The 22,082-nt window shown below is 42.2% G+C and overlaps 1 long non-coding RNA gene across 1 annotated transcript; it reads right to left on the bottom strand.

Annotated features, from left to right (window-relative positions):
• Positions 1 to 18,847: 18,847 nt before the first annotated feature.
• Positions 18,848 to 20,891, bottom strand: LOC134732451 (uncharacterized). The gene is made up of 2 exons (XR_010115633.1): positions 20,491 to 20,891; positions 18,848 to 18,946 (listed from the first exon to the last, which is right to left on the bottom strand). It is a non-coding gene; the product is annotated as an uncharacterized lncRNA (long non-coding RNA).
• Positions 20,892 to 22,082: the final 1,191 nt, after the last annotated feature.

Raw genomic sequence — 22,082 nt, 5'->3', positions numbered from 1 at the left:
GTTGAAGATAAGATCATTTTAGGTGTGCAGTCTTATTTCTGGGGTCTCTATTCTGTTCCACTGGTTTATGTGTCTGTTCTTGTACAAGTGCCTGCTGTTTTTGTTTCTATAGCCCTGTAGCATAGTTTGAAGTCAGGTAGTGTGATGCCTCTAGCTTTGTTCTTTTTGGTTAGGATTGCCTTGGCTATTGAGGCCCTTTTTTGGTTCCACATGACTTTAAAAATAGTCTTTACTTGTTCTGTGAAGAATGTCAATGGTAGTTTAATGGAAATAGTGTCAAATGTATAAATTGCTTTGGGCAGTATGGCCATTTTACTGATATTGATTCTTCCCATCCATAAGCATGGAAAGGTTTTCTTTGTTCGTGTCATCTCTGATTTCTTTGAACATTCTCCATGTAGAGACCTTTTGCCTCCCCCAATTAGCCATATTCCTGGGTATTTTAATCTTTTTTGTGGCAATTGTGAATGGGGGTTCATTCCTGATTTGGCTCTTGGCTTGATTGTTGTTGGTGTACAGGAATGCTAGTGATTTTTGCATATTGATTTTGTATCCTGAGACTTTGCTGAAGTTGTTTATCAGCTTCAGAAGTTTTAGGGCTGAGACAATGAGGTTTTCTAGATATAGGATCATGTCATCTGCAAACAGGGATAGCTTGACCTCCTCTTCCAGTACTATGTTGAATAGGAGTGGTGAGAGAGGGCATCCTTGTTTTTTGCCTGTTTTCAAGGGGAATGCTTCCAGCTTTTTTCCATTTAGTATGGTGTTGGCCGTGGGTTTGTCATAGCTGGCTCTTATCATTTTGAGGTATGTTTTTTCAATATCCAGTTTATTGGGAGTTTTAAACATAAATGAATGTTGAATTTTATCAAAAATCTTTTCTTCATCTATTAAGATAATCATGTGCTTTTTGTTTTTAGTTTCGTTTATGTGATGAATCACATTTATTGATATGCATATGTTGAATCAAACTTGCATCCCAGGGATGAAGCCTACTTCACTGTGGTGGATGAGCTTTTTGATTGCACCACACTTTCTTTATCCAATCCATCATTGATGGGCACCTGGGTTTATTTCATGTCTTCGCTATTGTGAATAATGCTGTAATGAACACACAAGTGCATGTGTCTTTGGTAGAACAATTTATTTTCTTCTGACTATATACCCAGTAATGAGATTGCCCACTTTTTAATGAGATTGATTTTTCTTTCTTGTAAATTTAAGTTCCTTGTAGATTCTGCATATTAGGCCTTTGTCAGATGGATAGGTTGAAAAAATTTTCTCCCACTCTGTAGGTTGCCTGTTCACTCTGATGATAGTTTCTTTTGCTGTGCAGAAGCTCTTTAGTTTAATTAGATCCCATTTGTCAACTTTTGCTTTTGTTGCAATTACTCTTGGCAATTTCATCATATCCATATTCTGAATTCTACTTCTGTCATTTCAGCCATCTCAGCCTCATCCTGCTTCTGAACCCTTGCTGGAGAGGTGATGTGGTCATCTAGAGAAAAGAGGGCATGCTGACTTTTTGTGTTTTCAGCATTCTTGCACTGATTCTTTTTCAAATTTGTGCGGGCTTATTTACCTTCAATCTTTGAGGTTGCTGACCTTTGGATGGAGGGTTTTTTTCTTTTAACAGTCTGGCCACCTTTCCATAGGGCTGTTGTGGTTTGCTGGGGGTCCACTCCAGTCCCTAGTCACCTCGGATTTTCCAGTACCTGGAGGTATCACCAGTGAAGGCTGTGAAACAGCAAAGATGGCAGCCTGCCCCTTCCTTTGGGAGCTCCATCCCAGGGAGGTACGGACCTGTTGCTGGCCCGAACACACCTGTACATGGTGGCTGGAGACCCTGGTTGGGAGGTCTTGCCCAGTCAGTCAGGAGGAACGGGATCAGGGTCCCACTTAAAGAAGCAGTCTGGCCATGCTTTCGTTGAGCATCTGTGCTGTGTTGGGGGATCCCTTCCTCCCTCCATCAGTTTGGACACTCCAAAGCCTGCAGGGTGGAATGGCTGAGTTGCCCAAACAGCAAAGTTAGTGGCCTGCCCCACCCTCTGGAAGCTCTGTCCCAGGGAGAATTCGAATTTCTGTTAGCCAGAGAATACCAGCAGGGGTGGCTGGAGGCCCTGGTTGGGAGGTTCCACCCAGTGAGGAGAAAAGGGATCAGGGACCCAATTAAAGAAGCTTTTGTAGAGCAGCTGTGTTGTGCTGGGGTACTGCTTCTGCCCTGGTCGACTTGGGTTCTCCAAAGCCTGTAGGCTGGAACGGCTAAGTCGCCCAAACAGCAAAGATGGCAGCCCACCTGTCCCTCTGGGAGTTCTGTGCCAGGAAGAATTCAGATGTCTGTCAGCTGGAGAAGAAGAAGTTTGGGTAGAGCAGCTGTGCTGTGCTGGGGGATCCCTTCCTCCCTCCATCAGTTTGGACTCTCCAAAGTTTGTAGGGTGGAATGGCTGAGTCGCCCGAAGAGTAAAGATGGTGCTCCCCCCGCCCCAGGGACCTCTGTCCCAGGGAGGCACAGCACTGCTGCTGGTGGCCGAAATTCCAAGCCAGTGGCTCTTATCCTGTGAGGTGCCATGGGAGTTACTGCTGGACTCCCTGGATTCAGCTTCTTTCATAGGGTTATGTACGGGGGTCTATTCTCCCGCTTTGCTAGAGTTGCAGTTACTTTTGCTGGGAAGCCGGGAGCCGGAGTATCGAAAGCTCCAGGTCTCCACATATGCCTGAGTGGCTGCTCGGCGAGACTCCACATAGCTCTCTGTGCCGGACTGAAGGCCCTGGTGGAGCGGCTTCTGAGGGGATCTCCTGACCTGAGGGTTGCAAAGATCCGTGGGAGAAGCATGGTTTCCCAGGGTGGCACATTCTCTCGCCACTTCCCTGGGCAGGGGAGGTTCCCTTGCCTCCGTGTCACTCCCAGGTGGGCCATCATCCTGCCTTGCTTTTCTCCGTTCTCTTTGGGTTGTTTTCTTTATTAGTTCCAATGCGAGTACCTGGATGTTTCAGTCGAAGGTGCTGTATTTACTCGCCCCTTTCATTCCTCTCTGTGCGAACCATGCACCCTAGCTGCTTCTAGTCGGCCATCTTGGCCGTGCCCTGGATAATTTTTCTTGTTTCCTCTTAGAGGGAGAGGGTTTTCAGGGGTCCTTACTCCACCATTGCAGAGGTTCTGCCTCTTATTTCCCTTTATTTGTCATGCAAAAGGCACTACAAAATATATACTCTTTTTGGTACTTGCTTTTTCCCCCAATTTACCAATATATCTTAGAAATAATTCCATATAAGTTCACAGAGATCATTTTAAATTTTTAAACTCCATTTAAAAAACTCCTTTGTGTGAACGTACTGTTGTTTATTAAACTAATCTTACATCTATGTGCTTTTAGATTACTTTATTTCTTCAAGATAATTTATCTTTAATACTTAAAGTTACATGGCTCTAGATGCTGTACTAAGTATCTTTATGCATTATCTGATTTAATCCTCAAATAATAATTATAAATAGTAATAATAATTCTTGAATAATAATTTAAAATAGGTATAGCCGTAGGTGGTATCTTGTTTTACCATGAGAAACTGACGCCTATTGAGATGAAGAAAGCTGCCTAAGGTTACACAGCTAGAAGGTGATGAAACCAGGTCCAGATTTCTCATCTCTCTGACACCAAAGCTCTTGCTGTCACTTACTATGTCACATATTGAAGAAAGCCATTGATAATCAAAAGCCACCAGTCCTGAATCCCCAGTTTGGCACTGGAACAATGCAACTTGAGCAGCTTCAGAGGAAAATAATGCATCATGAGGGTACATTCATGGATCCTCCCGGGTATAAGAAGATTCAGCAGAAGACATGGTCTCAAGAAGCAAAAGCCAAAGCAGGAGAGAAGAAATTGGAAGCTGCTAAGAAAGTGATGTTTGTGTGCACCCTCGGAAAAAATCCTGATGATTCTAGTAAAACCTTAGTAAATTTTCATGAAAGAGGCCAAAGTAATGTATTATCCTAAGAATTGAGAATTCAAAACTTTGGAGATTATTTGAAATTTTATGCATGAACATCTATCTAGCCACCTAAAAAGTAAGTATATTGTTTCATTTGATTACCTCAAAAGCCTTATGAAGTTTGTCAGATGTTTAAAACTTCTTTACAGGTTGAGATTTTTCAAAAGAAAAAAATTCTTAATTTTTATTATTATAAAGTCTAATTTAAAATATGGGTAAAGTCAGTGGGAAGATATCTCAGTCTTCCCATGGACAAGAAGGATTCTTAAGAGAGATTAGAGATTCTTTAATAACAGATGACAACAGAATCAGAGAAATACAGTTGCTAATGTAGAGTTGTCAAATTTAGCAAGTAAAAATAGAGAACATCTAGTTAAATTTGAATTTCAGAGAAACAAGTAATTTTGTAATATAAGCATGTTCTACTTACTTTACTATGAGTATACTTATACTAAAAAATTACTTGTTGTTTCTCTGAAATTCAAATATAACTGGATGTTCTGTATTTTATCTGGCAATCCTATGTAATGTGTCTCCATTTACCTCCCAAGCTACTGAGGCCTGGAGAAAACAGTTACGCATGACACAGAAATAACTGGAAATGTCACCATCACTGGAATGCCTTCCCAGCAACTTGCATCATGTATTCAGTACTATATGACCTTGAACATGTTTGTCTCTTGACACTTGAGTTTCTCTTATTGCAAAACAGAATTCTCACTAGAGATAAGAAGAGCCAGCAAGTATTATATGCATCATATGCTCACTAATTCTCAAAAGAAATTGTACTATTATTTTGGAGTTTCTTTACACTCCCTTGACAGTTTTAGAGTCAGCCTTTTCATTTTTTCTCCATCCATTTTGTCTTTTTTTAAGGGTAGGAAATTGAAAACTGACTAGTAGGCTTGGAGGGCTGAGACATAGTCCTGATATATTCTGTAATTGATATATACTCTGTTTGGACATGGGTGGGTTGGGGAACTCTGATTGTTCTTCACATCTGGTAAGAAATTTCCCAACGAGTTGACCAATATTCTTCCTTCTCCCCTAAGGGAGGCCAGAATATCCATCAGACTCTGAGTATACCTACATCCATGCCCTTCAGCTGTGGTAGGGGTTGGTTATCTAGACATAGCCCATGACCCAGGTGGTAGAAGCTGCTAGGTAAACCAAGCAGTCACACTGAAGCAAGCTGTGAAAAGTGCTCTTGGTATATCAGGTTCTATATCCGAATTCAGTGGAGATCTTGACCTCCACAAGTTGAAACCGGAAAGGGTCCTGTGCCTACTTTGTAAAATCCATTGATTTATTAAATAGCATCACTGTATATCCAAGAATGGTCTCCTACCTTCTCCATTAAACACATATGTTCAAAGATTCATAAGTTGCTCATGACTCTCTGTAACATATCTGTTTGATCCTTTTGTAGGCAAAACTTAAGTGCTACAGCAATGACACATTTATGATTTTCTGATAGAGTTTTTTTTTAAATATACTTTAAGTTCTGGGATACATGTGCAGAAGTTTTTAAGTAACAACAGTCTGAATGTTCGGCTTTTTCCTGACCATTTCTCAAAGATTTCAGACAGATCCTTTTATAAAGAAAAGGTCTGAAGATGTATTCTCTTTTAGCACTTGCTAAAATTTTTTGTTCATAGCTGTTCCCACTGAAAACATTTGAAGAAAGGGTAATTCCTCTACAGGTCTTTATTTGATCTACTCAGGTAGCATCTAAGTATAATTGTGAAATATTTTACAGGGTAGCATGTCCCCTTGGAAAAAATCCTGATAATGATTCTAGTAAAACCTTAGTAAATTTTCATGAAAGAGGCCAAAGTAAAGTATTATCCTAAGAATTGAGAATTCAAAACTTTGGGGATTATTTGAAATTTGATGCATGAACATCTATCTAGCTACCTAAAAAATAAGTATATTGTTTCATTTGATTACCTCAAAAGCCCTGTGAAGTTTGTCAGATGTTTAAAACTTCTTGGCCGGGCGCGGTGGCTCACGCTTGTAATCCCAGCACTTTGGGAGGCCGAGGCGGGCGGATCACGAGGTCAGGAGATCGAGACCACGGTGAAACCCCGTCTCTACTAAAAATACAAAAAATTAGCCGGGCGTGGTGGCGGGCGCCTGTAGTCCCAGCTACTCGGAGAGGCTGAGGCAGGAGAATGGCGTGAACCCGGGAGGCGGAGCTTGCAGTGAGCCGAGATTGCGCCACTGCACTCCAGCCTGGGCGACAGAGCGAGACTCCGTCTCAAAAAAAAAAAAAAAAAGAAGAAAAAAAGAAAAAGAAAAAAAGAAAACTTCTTTACAGGTTGAGATTTTTCAAAAGAAAAAAATTCTTAATTTTCATTATTATAAACTCTAAAATATCGGTAAAGTGCAAATTTCTCAAATGACTAATTCTAATTTAAAATTTGAAATTATTTGTGACTTTAATTGGCACAGTGCCTACTGGCAATGCCTCTGTTTTTTTTTTTTTTTTTTTTTGAGATAGAGCCTCGCTCTGTCACCCAGGCTGGAGTGCAGTGGCGCAATCTCGGCTCACTGCAAGCTCCGCCTCCCGGGTTCACACCATTCTCCTGCCTCAGCCTCTCCGAGTAGCTGGGACTACCGGCGCCTGCCACCACGCCTGGCTAATTTTTTTGTATTTTTAGTAGAGAAGGGGTTTCACCGTGGTCTCGATCTCCTGACCTCGTGATCCGCCCGCCTCGGCCTCCCAAAGTGCTGGGATTACAAGCGTGAGCCACTGCGCCCGGCCCTCTGTTTCTTTTAAAATGTAAGATACGTTGCTCTTCAAAAATTGTTTTGTACAATGAACACACTATCTGTAGCATCATTAAGAAACAAAAGCCTTATGGAATAGGTGTCATTATTCTCATTTTGCAATGAGACTCTGAAAACTGAAGAGTTATTCCCAAGGACACACAGCTGATATTTTAACCAATGTCTTCTGTTTCAGACACAACCACACATGATATTTAGACAGGACATTGTTTATAACCAACATTGGTTTAATAAGAGTACTGAATATGGCTTAAATTCATATTAGCAAAATTAACAACTTTGATAACTTTGGTGTGGTTGATATTAATGTCAATAATAAATAAAGAGAAGGAGAAGGTTAATTTTGAAGGAATGCTGAGATGTTGGAAAGCAGTAAAATCTTAGGTATAAACAAAGAACCCTTTTCCGAAGGGCACATCTGTAAGAGGCATGCCAGTTGGTTGATATTCTGAATCATTGCCAGGATGATCGCATGCTCATGGGTGCTTAGATGAGGATCCATTTCTCCCAGCAGGGTCGACCATTGCTCAAACACCCCAGATTGAGGTTATCTCTGTCCTTGATGTTCTAGCCCCTGGGGTCAGGAGTTCAGCTTGGAAGCAGGTCCTCAATTATCCCTTTACAGGAGATTCTCAGTGTAGCACCCTTAACACTTCCTGATTTCATGTTGTCTGCCTTTTCATCTATAATTGTGTATGAGTTTTGTCAAAACATAGGGAGTCAGTGGGAATCAGGCTGTTATAAAAAACCAAGACAATTAGGGCATTGAACCCTTCATAAAAATCACTCATGATGGCAATTTGGTCATCATTTAACTAAATAAAATCAAGAAGAATTATGGTATGGCTACGAAGCTGTATCTAACATCTAAATTAAGTACTTATCTCTTTTCCTCTCTTTATTTCTACTTTTAAAATATGTCTTAGAGGTTCCAAAGCTTCCAGTCAAAGTATACAAAAGGATTATTAACTATTATTTCTCCCCATAGATTGTGCCTCACATAAGCTTGGAGTTGCACAGTAGAACCCGGTGGCAGAAGGACCCTTGCTTGGGCTTTGTCTGGAGAACTCCAGCTCCCAGCTTATCCTTCTGGATCCTGGTCCTAGTTTAGCCTCATCACTTAGCCACCCTGGGCTACATTTTCTTTACTGGCAAAATGAAATAGAATAAGTAAGACCTACTATTTGATAGCAGAACAGGGTAATCATAGTCAATAATAACGATAGTACATTTTAAAATAACTTAAAGAGTATAATTGCATTGTTTGTAAGTCAAAGGATAAATGTGTGAGGGGATGGATGCGCCATTCCTTAGGATGTGCTTATCCCACATTCCATGCCTGTATCAAAACATCTCCTGTATCCCATAAATATAAACACCTACTATGTACCCACAAACATTAAAAATTTAAAAAAATTTAAAGAAAATTTAGAAGTGAAGAAGAAACCCAAAGTAAAGAAGATAGATGAAATAATAGAACTCTAAATCATTTTCCACTTCCAAATTCTATATTTTCCAAATGATTGCAGGGAAAACAGCTTCTCACTTTCACTGAAGCTCTTCTACTGTCACTTGTACCCACATGGAGGTTGGGTGCATCTAAATGTAAAGGAGGGCGCCAGGAAGGTGAGAAGAAATCTCCAGATCAATCAAAGCCCAGGCTGTGATTTCCGGTCTGTCTTGAAAATGGGGATTTCCCAAGCTTCAGACCCAGCCTCACTCATTAGGGATAACAATCAGGGTAATTAACAATGGGTGTGCACTGCACAATCAGAAAGACCCAATGGTATTTGGCAACGAAAAGTTTTATACAGGAACTGTTGGCTCCCTTTTGTCTGTGGTTAGGTAAAGATGAAAAATAGAAAAGTCAATTAAAATTATCCTAGAGACTCTTTATTACTTTAAAATAAGAGGAGTGAAAATAACCCCGGACTATGTAATGCGTCTGAGGACATTAACTAATAGCTATTAGTGTTTGCAGTATGTTTACTGAACCCTGTAAAATGAGATGGTCACTTATAGAACTTCCTCTTTCCAGAAAATTCTGTGACTACCTAAGCAGCTTGACTGTCCCTTGTGAGGAAAGGACGTGTTTTTTGAGTGCACAAAAGAGAAGGCTCTCCAGTGTCTCCCATGAGGTACTGTGTGGGAGAGAAACTCAGTCTTAGCCAAATCACTGTCCCACAGTGAATTACCTTATATGACCTAGAAGAGGATAAGTCAAGTAACCTTAAATTCATGAGAACTGCTTTTGTTTCTAGCAGCAATCAGAGGGTTGAGAAGATGTGGGCTGGATGAGGAGCCAAGGTACTGTATACTAATGCTAGGACTGTCCTAGGCCCCAGGAAATAGGAAGGGGAACTTGGCCAACAAGGGGGCAGCCCTGAATGGAGCTCATGGTTTAGCAAAGGAGGCTGATTTAAGGGAGTAGGCCTACGCTGTGACTTCCTGGCAGTGCTGACCTTGGAATTGCCCAAGAATCAGAGATAGCCTTAAAATTGTGACAAGGCAATGAAGGAGAAGTACAAGGCCCAGAGGAAAATGGGTTGGTCAATTTTTGGTGGCATAAGGACTCCCACAACATCCATCTGCAGAACCTCAGAGGAGTCAATAGGAACCCTTGGAATTAATCACAGGAATGAGTGTTGCCATTTTCCAGGTCTCTATGATATGCTTGTGGCCAGGCACTTCCCATACATCATCTCACTTAAAATAAGGGTCAGACACTTGACATTCCACTTTTGAAAGGTTGATGACCCATAATTAGAGAGTGCGGGAGGGGTCCCTACTTACAGTTTGGATACAGAACATGCTTTCATTCACAAGAAAAGAAGGAGAATCAGGATTTCAAGTGTGCTAATGCCTTATTAAATTGTCCTAATAATCCATTGTTTATATGCAGAGATGTGATAACTGACTGACGGACTCTCAGGACCATATAATTGTGGGATTGTTTCACTAGCAATGAGAGTGAGTTTGGCCTCTTATAAAATCTGCCAGCTAGGCAGATTGCTGGTGGTCATGGGGCAGCATGGCGCCATGGAGCACAGACTCATGGCTTGAGTGTCCCAATTCCCTGCTCCACCGCCCGGCCACTGGGTTGGGGGCAGCATGACTATAATTGATTTGCTGCAGTATCAAGCTCAGAAGTGTGGCCTCATTCTCATGACCAGACATTGTATCACTGGGACTTGAGTTTGGGGACTGTGTAATTTTACTGATGTCACGATGGTTTTATAAGCCACTGTGTAAAAAGTTAAATGCAAGTATTTAAATCTCCACTAAATATGGATTTTTCTGCTCAACTAATAAAAACAGCTTAGTCAACTAATCAAAGGATTAGTTTTAGGAGACCTAAAAATAGAGCACCATGTGCCACTAGCATCTTTGTCCAGTATCCCTGATGATTAATAATCAATTTAAAAGAGACATTTGTGGAGTATTTATTAGAATCCATGCAATGCTATTCACCAGCACACTTTCTCATTTTTTTCTTCAAGATATTTAAATAATAGGAAAAAATACAAAATTAGAAAAAATTATTAAAATATTTCCAGCATACTTACATTTAATATTAAATTCTAACCAAAATTTGACCAGAGCAAGAGAGAATTGTAAAACCATGTGACTATTCCAATCATATGAGTGGGCAGGGTAGAAAAAGTGGAGGGCAAATAGAATAAATGGTAAGAGACAGCATATAATTCATAATGTCCATAAAAATAGTTGTCCTTTAAACCAAAAGTTGTAATAATGCCTAAAATAAGTCATTGTGTAAGGAAGTTTAACAGGGCCAAAATCTGCTATGCCTCTTAAATTACTAACAAACATTTGGACTTGTTTTGGAGTGGTTTTTTTTGAACAAATGGTTTAAAGATTTCATTGAATTTCCTCCTACATAATGCTTAACTTTTGACATATGGTCAGCTAAAGATATTTTGGATTTTATTAAATATTGATTGTGGAGAGGTAGATCATGAAAAGAAGTCACGGGGTGGGGGTAGATTCTTTGCCTTTTTCTCCTTAAATCTATGGGCAGGGGCTGGGTGTGTTGGCTCACACCTGTAATCCCAGCACTTTGGGAGGCCAAGGCGGGTGGATCACCTGAGGTCAGGAGTTTGAGACCAGCCTGGCCAACATGGTGAGACCCTGTCTCTATTAAAAATACAAAAAAATTAGCCAGGCATGGTGGTGGGTGCCTGTAATCTCAGCTACTTGGGAGGCTGAGGCAGAAGAATCGCTTGAACTCGGGAGGTGGAGGTTGCAGTGAGCTGAGATCACACCAGTGCACTCCAGCCTGGGTGACAAGAGCGAGACTCCATCTCAAAAAAAAAAAAAAAGAAAAGAAAAGAAAAGAAAAGAAGAAAAGAAAAGAAAAATCTATGGGCAGGTTCACTGAGACCCCTGAGAATGCTGACCCATTAGAGTCCCACCCTCTTGGCTATCCTGGTGCCCCTTTGACTAATGGTGCTTCTCTCTTCTTTTTAAGGAACTAGAAGAGAGACACCAGTATTTCATGTGCGCTAAATTAGGGTAGGGTTTTGAGAGATAAAGGCAAGGGGAGGAGGAGTGTGCATTTCAGGAAGGAAACGAAGTGAACAATTGTGGGCATGGGATCAGGAGGAAGGAGCAGCTTACGGGAGAGCAGTTTGGCTGGTGAAAAGCTGTGAGGTGATAGAAGAAAAGGAAGGGGAAGGAAGGTTAGGGCACATTACTAAGCTCTCCACGACGATTCAATTATATGACCTCAGCTATTAAACTGTCACTCTGATGTCTTCCTCTAATATTTTTTTCACCTCTCACATTTTCAATGGAATCCTACGGACTTGGATATTGTTGTCATGGAAAACCATGGGACTTGAGATACAGATTCAGGAGTCATTCATATGAAGGTGATATATAAAGCAGTGGTTGGTAAATTTACCAAAGGATAATGTGAGGGGAGAGAAGACAAGAAGATCAAGAGCAAAATTTAGGGTCACATCCATGGTCAGAGGTAGGAAAAAACAGGAACTGCCAAGGAGATTGAAGCATCACACTGAGAGGAAGGGGGAGAATCAGGATAGGGTCTTCCCAACAGGGTCACCTACCACAAGATACCAAGGAAAACGAAAAATGGGTGGAGGAAATTGGATTTGGCAAGTAAGGTATGACTCCTGATCTTTAAGATAACACAGTAATAAGCATGACTAACGAAAACCATCCCACAGATCTGGGCCACACTGAGAATGATGTAAGATGAACTTCTGCCTGTAATCTCAGCTCCTAAGGAGGCTGAGGCAGGAGGATAGCTTGAGGCCAGGAGTTCAAAACCAGCTTAGGCAACATAGCAAGAGTCCTATCCAAAAAAAAATAGACGAACCTCCCAGGGCCTCTAGTTCTCAGGTGTAGTGCTCTAGGTAATATGCCTAATATCTGAAAGTCAGTAAGTTAGGCAAGCTTGAGAAGCCCAGGTGAAATGCTACCAAACTGAAGCTCCTTGGAGGAGCCAAACCACCTGTTCACTATCTGGACTGATTTCATACCACTAGAGTTCACCAGACCGAGGAGGAGTTAGACCATGTCTATCTCACAATCCATGTCTTAGCTCTAATGGAAAAGAAGAGAGCCCACAGTGATTGTGCCTGATTTAGGAAAAGTTTCAGTGTGTCTTCTGTAGGGGCCCTTGGTCCAAGCCTTTCTTCAGAAGCAGGGAAAACAGAAAAATATTTAGGAACAAATGGAGATGCCAGAGAGGAAGAAGTGGGGATTGAGGAAGAATAAGGGTAGAGGCAGGAAGACCCTGAATGCCTGGATGACCTTCCCCCCACCAGAGGTGAAGCGGTGGTGCCGTTGTAAGGTACAAAGTTCCCCTAGAGGGAACCAGTGCTTTCCTCCCCAAATTGTTCATACCCAATAATAAACACATACCAGATAGCACACACATGGAATGCTGGGGGCTGTTGGAAGCAGACCCAGGCCATCGGGAATCCCCTCAACCAAGGCGTGAAAAACATTCTCTTCCTTTGCACCTGTAACACTCTCCCAGTATAACTGTTTCTCTTAAAGCCATAGGTGTCTGTTTTTGAGTTTACTCCTTGGAGACAGAAACAGGATTACAATATATTGTGTTTTTTCCTCATTTCCTGCTATAGGCTGTTTTAAGTTTCTGTGACAGCTTTTCTATATTTCTTCCTTCAAATGGTGAATCTATGTATGGCCATGTTAATGACTGGGACATAGACTTAAAATGGGAATGCTTAGAAAATGGAATGTTCTCTAACCAGTACTGTTTCATCTGCTATTATTGGGGAAAAAGAAATCTCTCTACAGATTTCAAACCCACTTTGCTGGTGCAATGGAATGATCAAATAGACTCTCTCTTTGAAGATTTGGCATCTTGTCCAGCCTCAGAGTCATTATTTAGATTATCGTTTGGGTCATCGGTGAGCTCAGTGCTGTGGACCCTGGGAGAAGGACTGAGGGTTAGAGCCAGAAGACGTGGGTTTCAGGATTGGCTCTACTTAGGAGCTGGGAGATTCCAGGCAAATTGCTTTAAAAAAAAATTCAAAATTCTCTAAGTCTGTTTCTTCCTCTGAAAAATGAGAATAAGATGCAAACCTACCTACTTCTCAGGATTATGTGAAGATTACAAAAATCCTCTGTGAAAGCATTTCCATCAAACTCAAACTCTCCACAACTATAAGAGCTGGAGGCACATGAAACCAGGCTGAATCTGTAAAAATGGGACAGGTGGGTTCTAAAAGTTCATTTATAAAAGAAACCTCCCAAGTGAGTTTAACTTCTTATTTTTTATCTCTTTGTCCTGCAAGGGGCCACTGGAAAAAAATGAGTCAAAGTTTTCCATTCAAGTTAATTTTCAGGTAGTTGTCGGCATCCTCATAGAACAGATAAAGAAATCAAGACTTTACAAGTTGTTTGTTTGTTTTAAAGTGACTTTTCCCAAATCTTGCAGCTAGCAAGTGTCAGTGTCAGGATTCACATCTGAACTTAAGGCCTGCAGGGACAGGCTGCTGGAAGTTCTGCTTTTCATAAAGACCTGAAGAGCGTGCACAAAAAGACAATGGAGGAACATGAGTCAAGCCCTGTAGCAGGACCTAGACTCTGAGGTGAGGGCCACCCCTGAAGCTCCGGGCGGGGCAGCACTCAGGAGAAGCACTTCTTCTGATGGGAGAAAACTGAATGGAACATTTGCAGTAAGGGGTGCTGGTGGATACTACATGCGGGGCCACACTCGAGCTGCCTTCTGAGGCAACCCCTTTGGCAGCTTGGGCCAAGTCTCTCTGAAGAGGAAGACTGTGATATCTGAATTTGTGAGTCCACAGAGTGCTCACCTGGAGACTTTATGAGAAACAGACTGGGAAGATCTTTGTAAAAGAATCAGGCCAGGCACGGTGGCTCACGCCTGTAATCTCAGCACTTTGGGAGGCCAAGGCGGCGGATCACGTGAGGTCAGGAGTTCGAGACTAGTCTGGCCAACATGGTGACATCCCGTTTCTACTAAAAAATACAAAAATTAGCCAGGCATGGTTGCTCATGCCTGTAATCCCAGCCACTCAGGAGGCTGAGGAAGGAGAATCACTTGAACCCTGGAGACAAGAGGTTGCAGTGAGCCGAGATCTTGCCACTGCACCCCAGCCTGGGCAACAGAGCAAGATTCCATCTTAAAAAATAAAAATTAAAAAAAGAATCGATTGCTGGTGGGAGAGGGTTCCTTCTTGCACCTTGCACTCAGCACAATGGCTGACCAAGACAAGTAATCCAGATCATGTTGGTGACCAGGTGAGCACTGGGGATGCCAGGAGGGGTGACATCACAAGGACAGTCTACGGGAAGACACTGCCTGAGCACGCCGGCCCCCCACTGACACGTGGCCTTCGAGACAATTACTGCACACCACGCCCTTGCGGTTGAAGCAGGAAAGAGTAACACAAGGTATTTTGATTGATGGAATATTTTCTCTCTTCTTCATCTCATTCTTTTTCTCAGAGCAATGCCTATGTTTCATTCAAAGGTTTAGAAACTTAAACTTTAGTTTTTCTCATTATTCACCCCTTAGAAATGTGACCATTGTTTCCCTCTTGCTACGACCCCACTGCCCCGAGAGAAGGCCGTGTGATGCCGCAGGCACAAGCAGAGGCTTTGCCAGCAGGCAGGAGTGGGTCTGATGTCTGGCCCTGACTTTTACCACCCCTTTAATTTCAGAAAGCCATTCAGGGCCATGTGCGGTGGTTCACACCTGTAATCCCAGCACTTTGGAAGGCCGAGGCGGATGGATCATTTGAGGTCAGGAGTTTGAGACCAGCCTGGCCAACATGGTGAAACCCCGTCTCTACTAAAATACAAAAAATTAGGTGGGTGTGGTGGCACACACTTGTAATCCCAGCTACTCGGGAGGCTGAGGTGGGAGGATCACTGGAGTCCAGGAGCCAGAGATTGCAGTGAGCCAAAATCAGGCCATTGCACTCCAGGCTGGGCAACAGAGGGAGACCATATCCCCCCACCCAGAAAAAGCCATTCACCAATGAGGCTGTCATTGTTAGACAAGAATAATTAATGAGGTGTCATCAAGTTGTTGAAAAGACTACATGCAGTAAGTCTGTCTGGTGCTTCATGAGTACTAGCCATTGTTTCAATAAATAGGGAGGTGTTTCTGTTAAAAACTCGGCCAGGGGCAGTGGCTCACACTTGTAATCCCAGCGCTTTGGGAGGCCAAGGCAGGTAGATTGCTTGAGCCCAGGAGTTTGAGACCAGCCTGAACAACATAGTGAGACTCTGTCTCTACAAAGAATTTAAAAAATTAGCTGAGCATGGTGATACATATCTGTAGTCCAGTCCTGGCTACTCAGGAGGTTGAGATGAGAGGATAACTTGCGGCCAGGAGGTTGAGGCTGCATTGAGCGGTGATTGCACAACTGCACTCTGGCCTGGGTGACAGAGGAGACTTTGTCTCAAAAACAACAACAACAACAACAACAAAACAGGACTTTAGATGAGTCTTCAACCAGTCTCAGGGGACTGCAACTTTCCTGTGTAAACAATGCCTAACTGTGTAAGAATTGTCATATAGAATTAATTGCCCATCCTCTTCCTCTCTCTCCACATCAAAGCATCTGAGATTTCTGCTTCACCCCCAATAAGACCCCTCTATCAGGTTCTCTCAAAATCTTCTTTCTTCAAATTTGAATTTCACATCATTATTTACTACTCCACCCTTTTCTAACATCTGCTAATTCTTCCTTACAATTCCCCTACCTTTGCAGGGTAGTTTTTTTTTCCCCCAGGGAAATTCACATTCTCCTGTTAATAATTCATAAATGTTGCCAGACACAGATGAATGAAACCATTTCCCATTCATGTCCTGTTTTCCAGGGATGCTGTGAGAATTAGTTAGATGACATCTGCAATTCACAGCGTGCTCTAAGAGAAATATGATATATTCACATCACATTTAACAGAACATTCTTTTAATGCAAGGCAAATAACTGCTGCCATACGCCTGTTTCAAATGGGCCCAACCCCTGCCTCTGGGGACCTCTTATAAACCCCATCACCTGTAGCAGCTTAACTCTTCTTTAGGTGTGTACAATTCCACTGAACAGTAGTGAATTTCTGATTAGCAATATTGTCAAATGAGGAGTATTCTTTCCCCCAAATTTGAATCTAACAGGGTGCCCAGACACTTACTCAAATGTCCCTGTTTCACTATTTCTACTCTACCCACCGCCTCCCCGCATTTCATGACAGGTGTAGGTTTCCTTTCCTCTGGACAAAGAGACTGGTTCCATGGTGGACCCTGATGCATCATTGAACTTTTCCAGCTGCTGCAGTATTTTCTTAGGCCTGATCACCACTTTCTGTTTTTATGGAATTTCAACCTTAGTATCAAACTCATGCCACAAAAATAGAATTTAGCTATAATAAGAAACTAGGGGCCCAGTGTGGTGGCTCACGCCTTTAATCCCAGCACTTTGGGAGGCCAAGGTGGGAGGATCACGAGGTCAGGGATTCAAGACCAGCCTGACCAACATGGTGAAACCCCATCTCTACTAAAAATACAAAAATTAGCTGGGCATGGTGGTGCGCCTGCAATCCCAGCTACTCTGGAGGCTGGGGCAGGAGAATCACTTGACCCCAGGAGGCGGAGGTTGCAGTGAGCCGTGATCATGCCAGACTGGTTGACAGAGTGAGACTCTGTCTCAAAAAAAAAAAAGAAGAAGAAAAAAAAGAAACTAGATGTCAGTGGCCATTATTCCTACCTGTGAAGACTTAAAACATAAATTTGATATTTGGATAAACTGGCCTTTACCATAGTTTTAATAACATTTGTTCATAGAAAATGGCATAGCATTGACCACAGTTTGTAATTACATAGTATGTGATTTTCTTTCTTTTTTTTTAACTATCTGCATCTCTTGCATGCTATCGTACCTACAACTCCGGACTGAGAGGAAACACCTTCTAGAAACAGGCAGTGCCCAGACAGAGAAGCACAGGTCCATGCAGGCAGCCAAAGCCATCTTCTTGGTTGAAAGATGCCCTTTTCTTCCAACTTAAATAAAAGGCATAATTAGTTTAAGCAAGGCTATCGGCAGGAATGCATCGCCGGCTCAAAGGACAGGTTTTGATGCCAGCCCCAGGACTCAGCAGCTGAAAGTTCCACATCCCACACACAGAGTCAGGCAGAGAGAGGCTTCCCTTCCAGGAAAATGGCATTTCAGTTTCAGTCACTGCATGTTATGTCCGCTAATCTCTTCCCTTCTTTTTTCTGCTGTTTTACCATCTTTCCTGACATGGCAAGTGGTGCCCATCTTTCTTTTTTCTCTTTTTCTTCTTCTTTTTTTTTTTTTGAGACAGAGTCTGCAGTGACTGGATCTCGGCTCGTTACAGCCTCAACCTCCCCAGGTGCAAGTGATCCTACCACCTCAGCACCCCCTACCCCTACACCGAGTAGCTGGGACTATAGGCATGCGCCACCATGCCTGGCTAATTTTTGTATTTTTTGTAGAGATGGGGTTTCCCCATATTGCCCAGGCTGGTCTCGAACTCCTGAGCTTAAGCGATCTGCCCTCCTCGGCCTCCCAAAGTGCTGGCATTACAGGCGTGAACCACAGGGCTGGCCATCTTTTTTTTCTCTTGTGTCAGTCTTGTTCTTTGATGGAAAAGATGAGAGGGATGGGAGGGGCCATGAGTGACAGCCTCATTTGGTGCATTCTCACAGGTCACAGTTCAGGCAACTCTAGGAAGTGAAACATTCTGGAACCCTTCCCAAGGAGATATGCTTTATTTTGTTTTCCCCTATAAGCTGCCTTGACTTATTTGCTGTCAGGAAATTTGAACTCTTGATATTATAAATATGAGGAAAAATTTCTGTTTTGTTTTATTTTGTTTGTTTTTATTCTGGGCCCACTACACAATCTCTTAGCAGGTCATCGTGTTTTCATAAGGAAAACCTAAGCCTTTGTCTGGCGATCCTTCTCTCTGTTCCTGTGCAAGAAGGAGGGGCCAGGAGGAGCTTCCTGGCCCCAGCAGGAGGCGTGGCAGGCCGAGCAACAAGTCACTATGGCGGACGCATGGCGACTGCAGAGAGGCTGTCAGTGGAGCTATCTGGGCAAGCCCTGAAGGAATTCCAAAAGGGCCCTTTATCTCCAAAACAGTTTAAGGTGTTGATTTTGTTTCCTTCAAGGCATGATAGTGTGGGCAAGCTTTCCTCAATGAAGCCATCAGAGCAGGCGGGAGGAATCCAATTCTCTTGATGAGATTAGAAATGTGATTCTCAAGACTGTGGGGCGGGAAGAGGGACTTTTTCAAGCTACAAGTTGGCCAGAATCACCGCCCTTGAGGAGAAATGTCACTGATGGGAATATGTTATATACATGATGGTGAGGAGGTAAAAAAGAAGTGTTGGGAACCATTAGAAACTGCAGTGTGTGCATGTGTGTGTCTGTCTGTGTATGTGTGTTTGGCCCATGAGAAAGATTATTCCCAGCCCGCAGACTTTCCTAAAGTATGAAGAACGTGAAGAGATCCAACTTTTGATTTGGATTTGAGATTTTCGATTTAATGTGACATATTAATGAAAGCAATGTGTGGTATTTGACATTACAGTTTTCTTCAGAGTACTGCAAGATTCAGTCCTAGATAAGTCAGGAGGATACCCAGGAAGCTGAAAGAAAAAGAGACCAAAGATCAAAATGGGGGAGAAACAAAAGGACACTACTCCCAAATAAGTTATTTAAGTTTGTGAGACAAACAATACTATTTGGGGGAAGTATTAAAAGCCCTGCAAAGGCCTACACTCTATGAAGGCAAAATGGCTGCCTTCACTTTGCTGGACTTCATGGCACTGGAAGAAACTCCAGCATGAGTGGAAGTTTCTGGAACCCCTCATGGAGCTGGGGGTAGGGGGAGTGTGCTGGGTCCATGGGCACTGGGTCACTGACCACAATTCTGTCCTAGTGCCTAACTGTCAAGCTATTTTATGGCATAGTGGCATTGGATACACATTTGGGTGTAGCCAAGTTGTATTTGTCATGATTATTCATTCAAGTGAATTGAGAAACATTCCACAGATTGAGCTTTACACTTTAGTGAGGATCGATAATAATGGTTTGATTTTAAAAGAACACATTCTCTTATTAAATTTTTTCTATGTGGTTTCTAAAAGGTGAAGTGTGTTTTTTATAAAGGTGAGAATATATTCCTAAGCAAAATGAAAAAAAGTTGGAGTATAAATATGAAATCCTTAAAATCTAAGTATATGGATTATAAGATTCCACAGAAAATTTAAGGTGGAGGGGGGCTACTTTTTTCTTTTTTCTTTTTTTTTTTTTTTGAGACGGAGTCTCGCTCTGTCGCCCAGGCTGGAGTGCAGTGGCGCAATCTCGGCTCACTGCAAGCTCCGCCTCCCGGGTTCACGCCATTCTCCTGCCTCAGCCTCTCCAGGTAGCTGGGACTACAGGCGCCCACCACCACACCTGGCTAATTTTTTGTATTTTTTTAGTAGAGACGGGGTTTCACCATGGTCTCGATCTCCTGACCTCGTGATTTGCCCGCCTCGGCCTCCCAAAGTGCTGGGATTACAAGCATGAGCCACCGCGCCTGGCCCCGGGGGCTATTTTTTATTTGATGCTTGCTATATGCCAGACCAAGTGCTTTACAAATATTGTTGATGAATGAATGAATGAATGATCCTACATGATATTTACTAATATTTCTATTTTACCAATGAGGAAACTGAGGCTGTTGGAGGTTGTAAGAAGTCACCCCATCTGATAGATGTCAGAAATAGAATTCAAACCCAAATATTTCTGACTCTGATTTATGTAATGTAGGAGAGATTTAGAACAGAGTGCTGGAAAGAATCATATTTAATAAACTCCCCTCACTGTCTTGGGCCAGTTGATGAAGACAGCTTTTATTTTTCTCCTTGGAGTGCCTAACTTCCCCCACTGAGTGCCAATCTCCTCATTCATTTTCTCACGTTACTCATCTCTTTTATCCACTCGATTCTGGTTGAAATTAGTGGAATCTTCATGCTGAAGAGCTTCTAATGACATAGAGAACTGGGAATACTAACCCAATGTTCTGATCTTTTTTAAAAGCCCAGACAGAAAATAATATTGGCCCCAGCGGTCAAAACCCAGACAACTCTAGTTTTGATGGGATAGCTCCCAAAAAGTTCAGATGCTTCCCTGAACTCATCCAAACCTTGGGCGGTCTCCTGCTTTTCCGGAGGGAACATGCTTGGTGAATGATGCACCAAGTTGAAACACATGGAGAATGCCCTCCGTGGGGACTCTTGGGTCTTGTGTGAGGTTAAGTCCCAATTGCACATCAAGCTGCCGTGGTATTTCTCCTCTGCAAGCAGACTTTGTCCTGTTGAAAATGGAATCTCAACCACACAAAAAGCACTGGAAGTTACATTAGTGAAGTCATCAACCATGTATGCACGGTCTTTGTTTTATGCATCTACCTTGCATCAGATGCTAGCCTACACACGTCACCTGTGTTATTTCATTTACTCTTTGCAACAAAACTGCCAGGTAGTTGTTATCTTTACTTAATAAATGAGGAAACCAAGGCCTGGGTTGATCAAGTAATGTACTCAAAGTCACATGACTTGAAGATGGCAGTAGGGATTTCAGCCAACTCTGTTCATCTTCAAAAAGTGTGTATCTAATCACGTCACAGCATCTCCTGACCAGCCCAGAAAGACACCAGCAAATATTACATCTGGGAGTGAATTTGTACCCTAGCTTTATTTCCAATTGATGACATCCTCTCTTGTTTACTTCTGAAAGCAGGGATAGAAGCAATGGAGCTGGCAAGCACCCCTGGTTCACATGTAGCAAACATGGGTGACATGGCCAGGCTGCTGGACAGAGGTTATTGGTTTGGGCCAAGTGATGGGAGTTAATAAGCTCCAAGGAAAAGTAAACCCTCAGCTGACTGGAACCTCTGAGAACCCCATCAGAAAAAAAATTTGACAAGATAGACTAGGATTAAAATTCATGGATGGCTTTAGAACTCAGAAATAAATCAGGAAGAAAAAAAATATATGTGCAAGCCAATTCCATAAATACTAGAACCTCGTAGAATCATTAAAAGTCCCCAAAACTTGGGCCTGAGTGAAACTGTGGTCCCTTCACTGTAGTAATTTAAACTCGACTGTTTATTTTGGCTTCTGCCTTCTCAATGACTTGTTCTAATCGAAATGCTTTGATGAGATGCACAAAAGGAATAAAAATATGATTGAAAAGCCAGAAAGTAATATCTTGGTTTAAAACAACTGTGAACACAAACTTTAATCTTTGGCATTGCCGTAAGGGCTATCTTAGACTAACTGGGGCAAACACTTTTAGGATCTTGTTTGGAAAAACATTTTTGGTTTTAGCGTGGGTGTCCATGTATCATAACACAACACTTACAAAACATAATTTTTTTAAAAAAGCCTCTTATTCTGCCTACAATCCATGTGCTTTTGGCATCATAAGCTCCATTTCTTGAAGGCTTCTATAAAAATCCATGGCTTATAGAAGGTAAAGGCAACATTATGCTGAGTTCAAACAATATTTGTGGGACTTGGGCTCCACTTTTTCTATAAGAGAGCCAATGTGTTTTTCTCCTGTTTTACATGAAGCGCCTACGTGGATCTGCATGTCTTTAGTCATCTTGGTGGGGTGCTTACCTGAATTAGATATTATCTTCTTGAAGTCAATAGGAATAATAAATCATAAATGTTAATATTTTTTAAGTCAGATATTCTTAAGAAGAACTGGATTCAAAGCCTGGCCAAGCTA

Source organism: Symphalangus syndactylus, chromosome 1 (genome assembly GCF_028878055.3).
Source record: "Symphalangus syndactylus isolate Jambi chromosome 1, NHGRI_mSymSyn1-v2.1_pri, whole genome shotgun sequence".
NCBI classification, from domain to species: domain Eukaryota; kingdom Metazoa; phylum Chordata; class Mammalia; order Primates; family Hylobatidae; genus Symphalangus; species Symphalangus syndactylus.
Note: the sequence above shows the minus strand (reverse complement) of the source record. Positions and strands in the feature narration are given on the sequence as shown.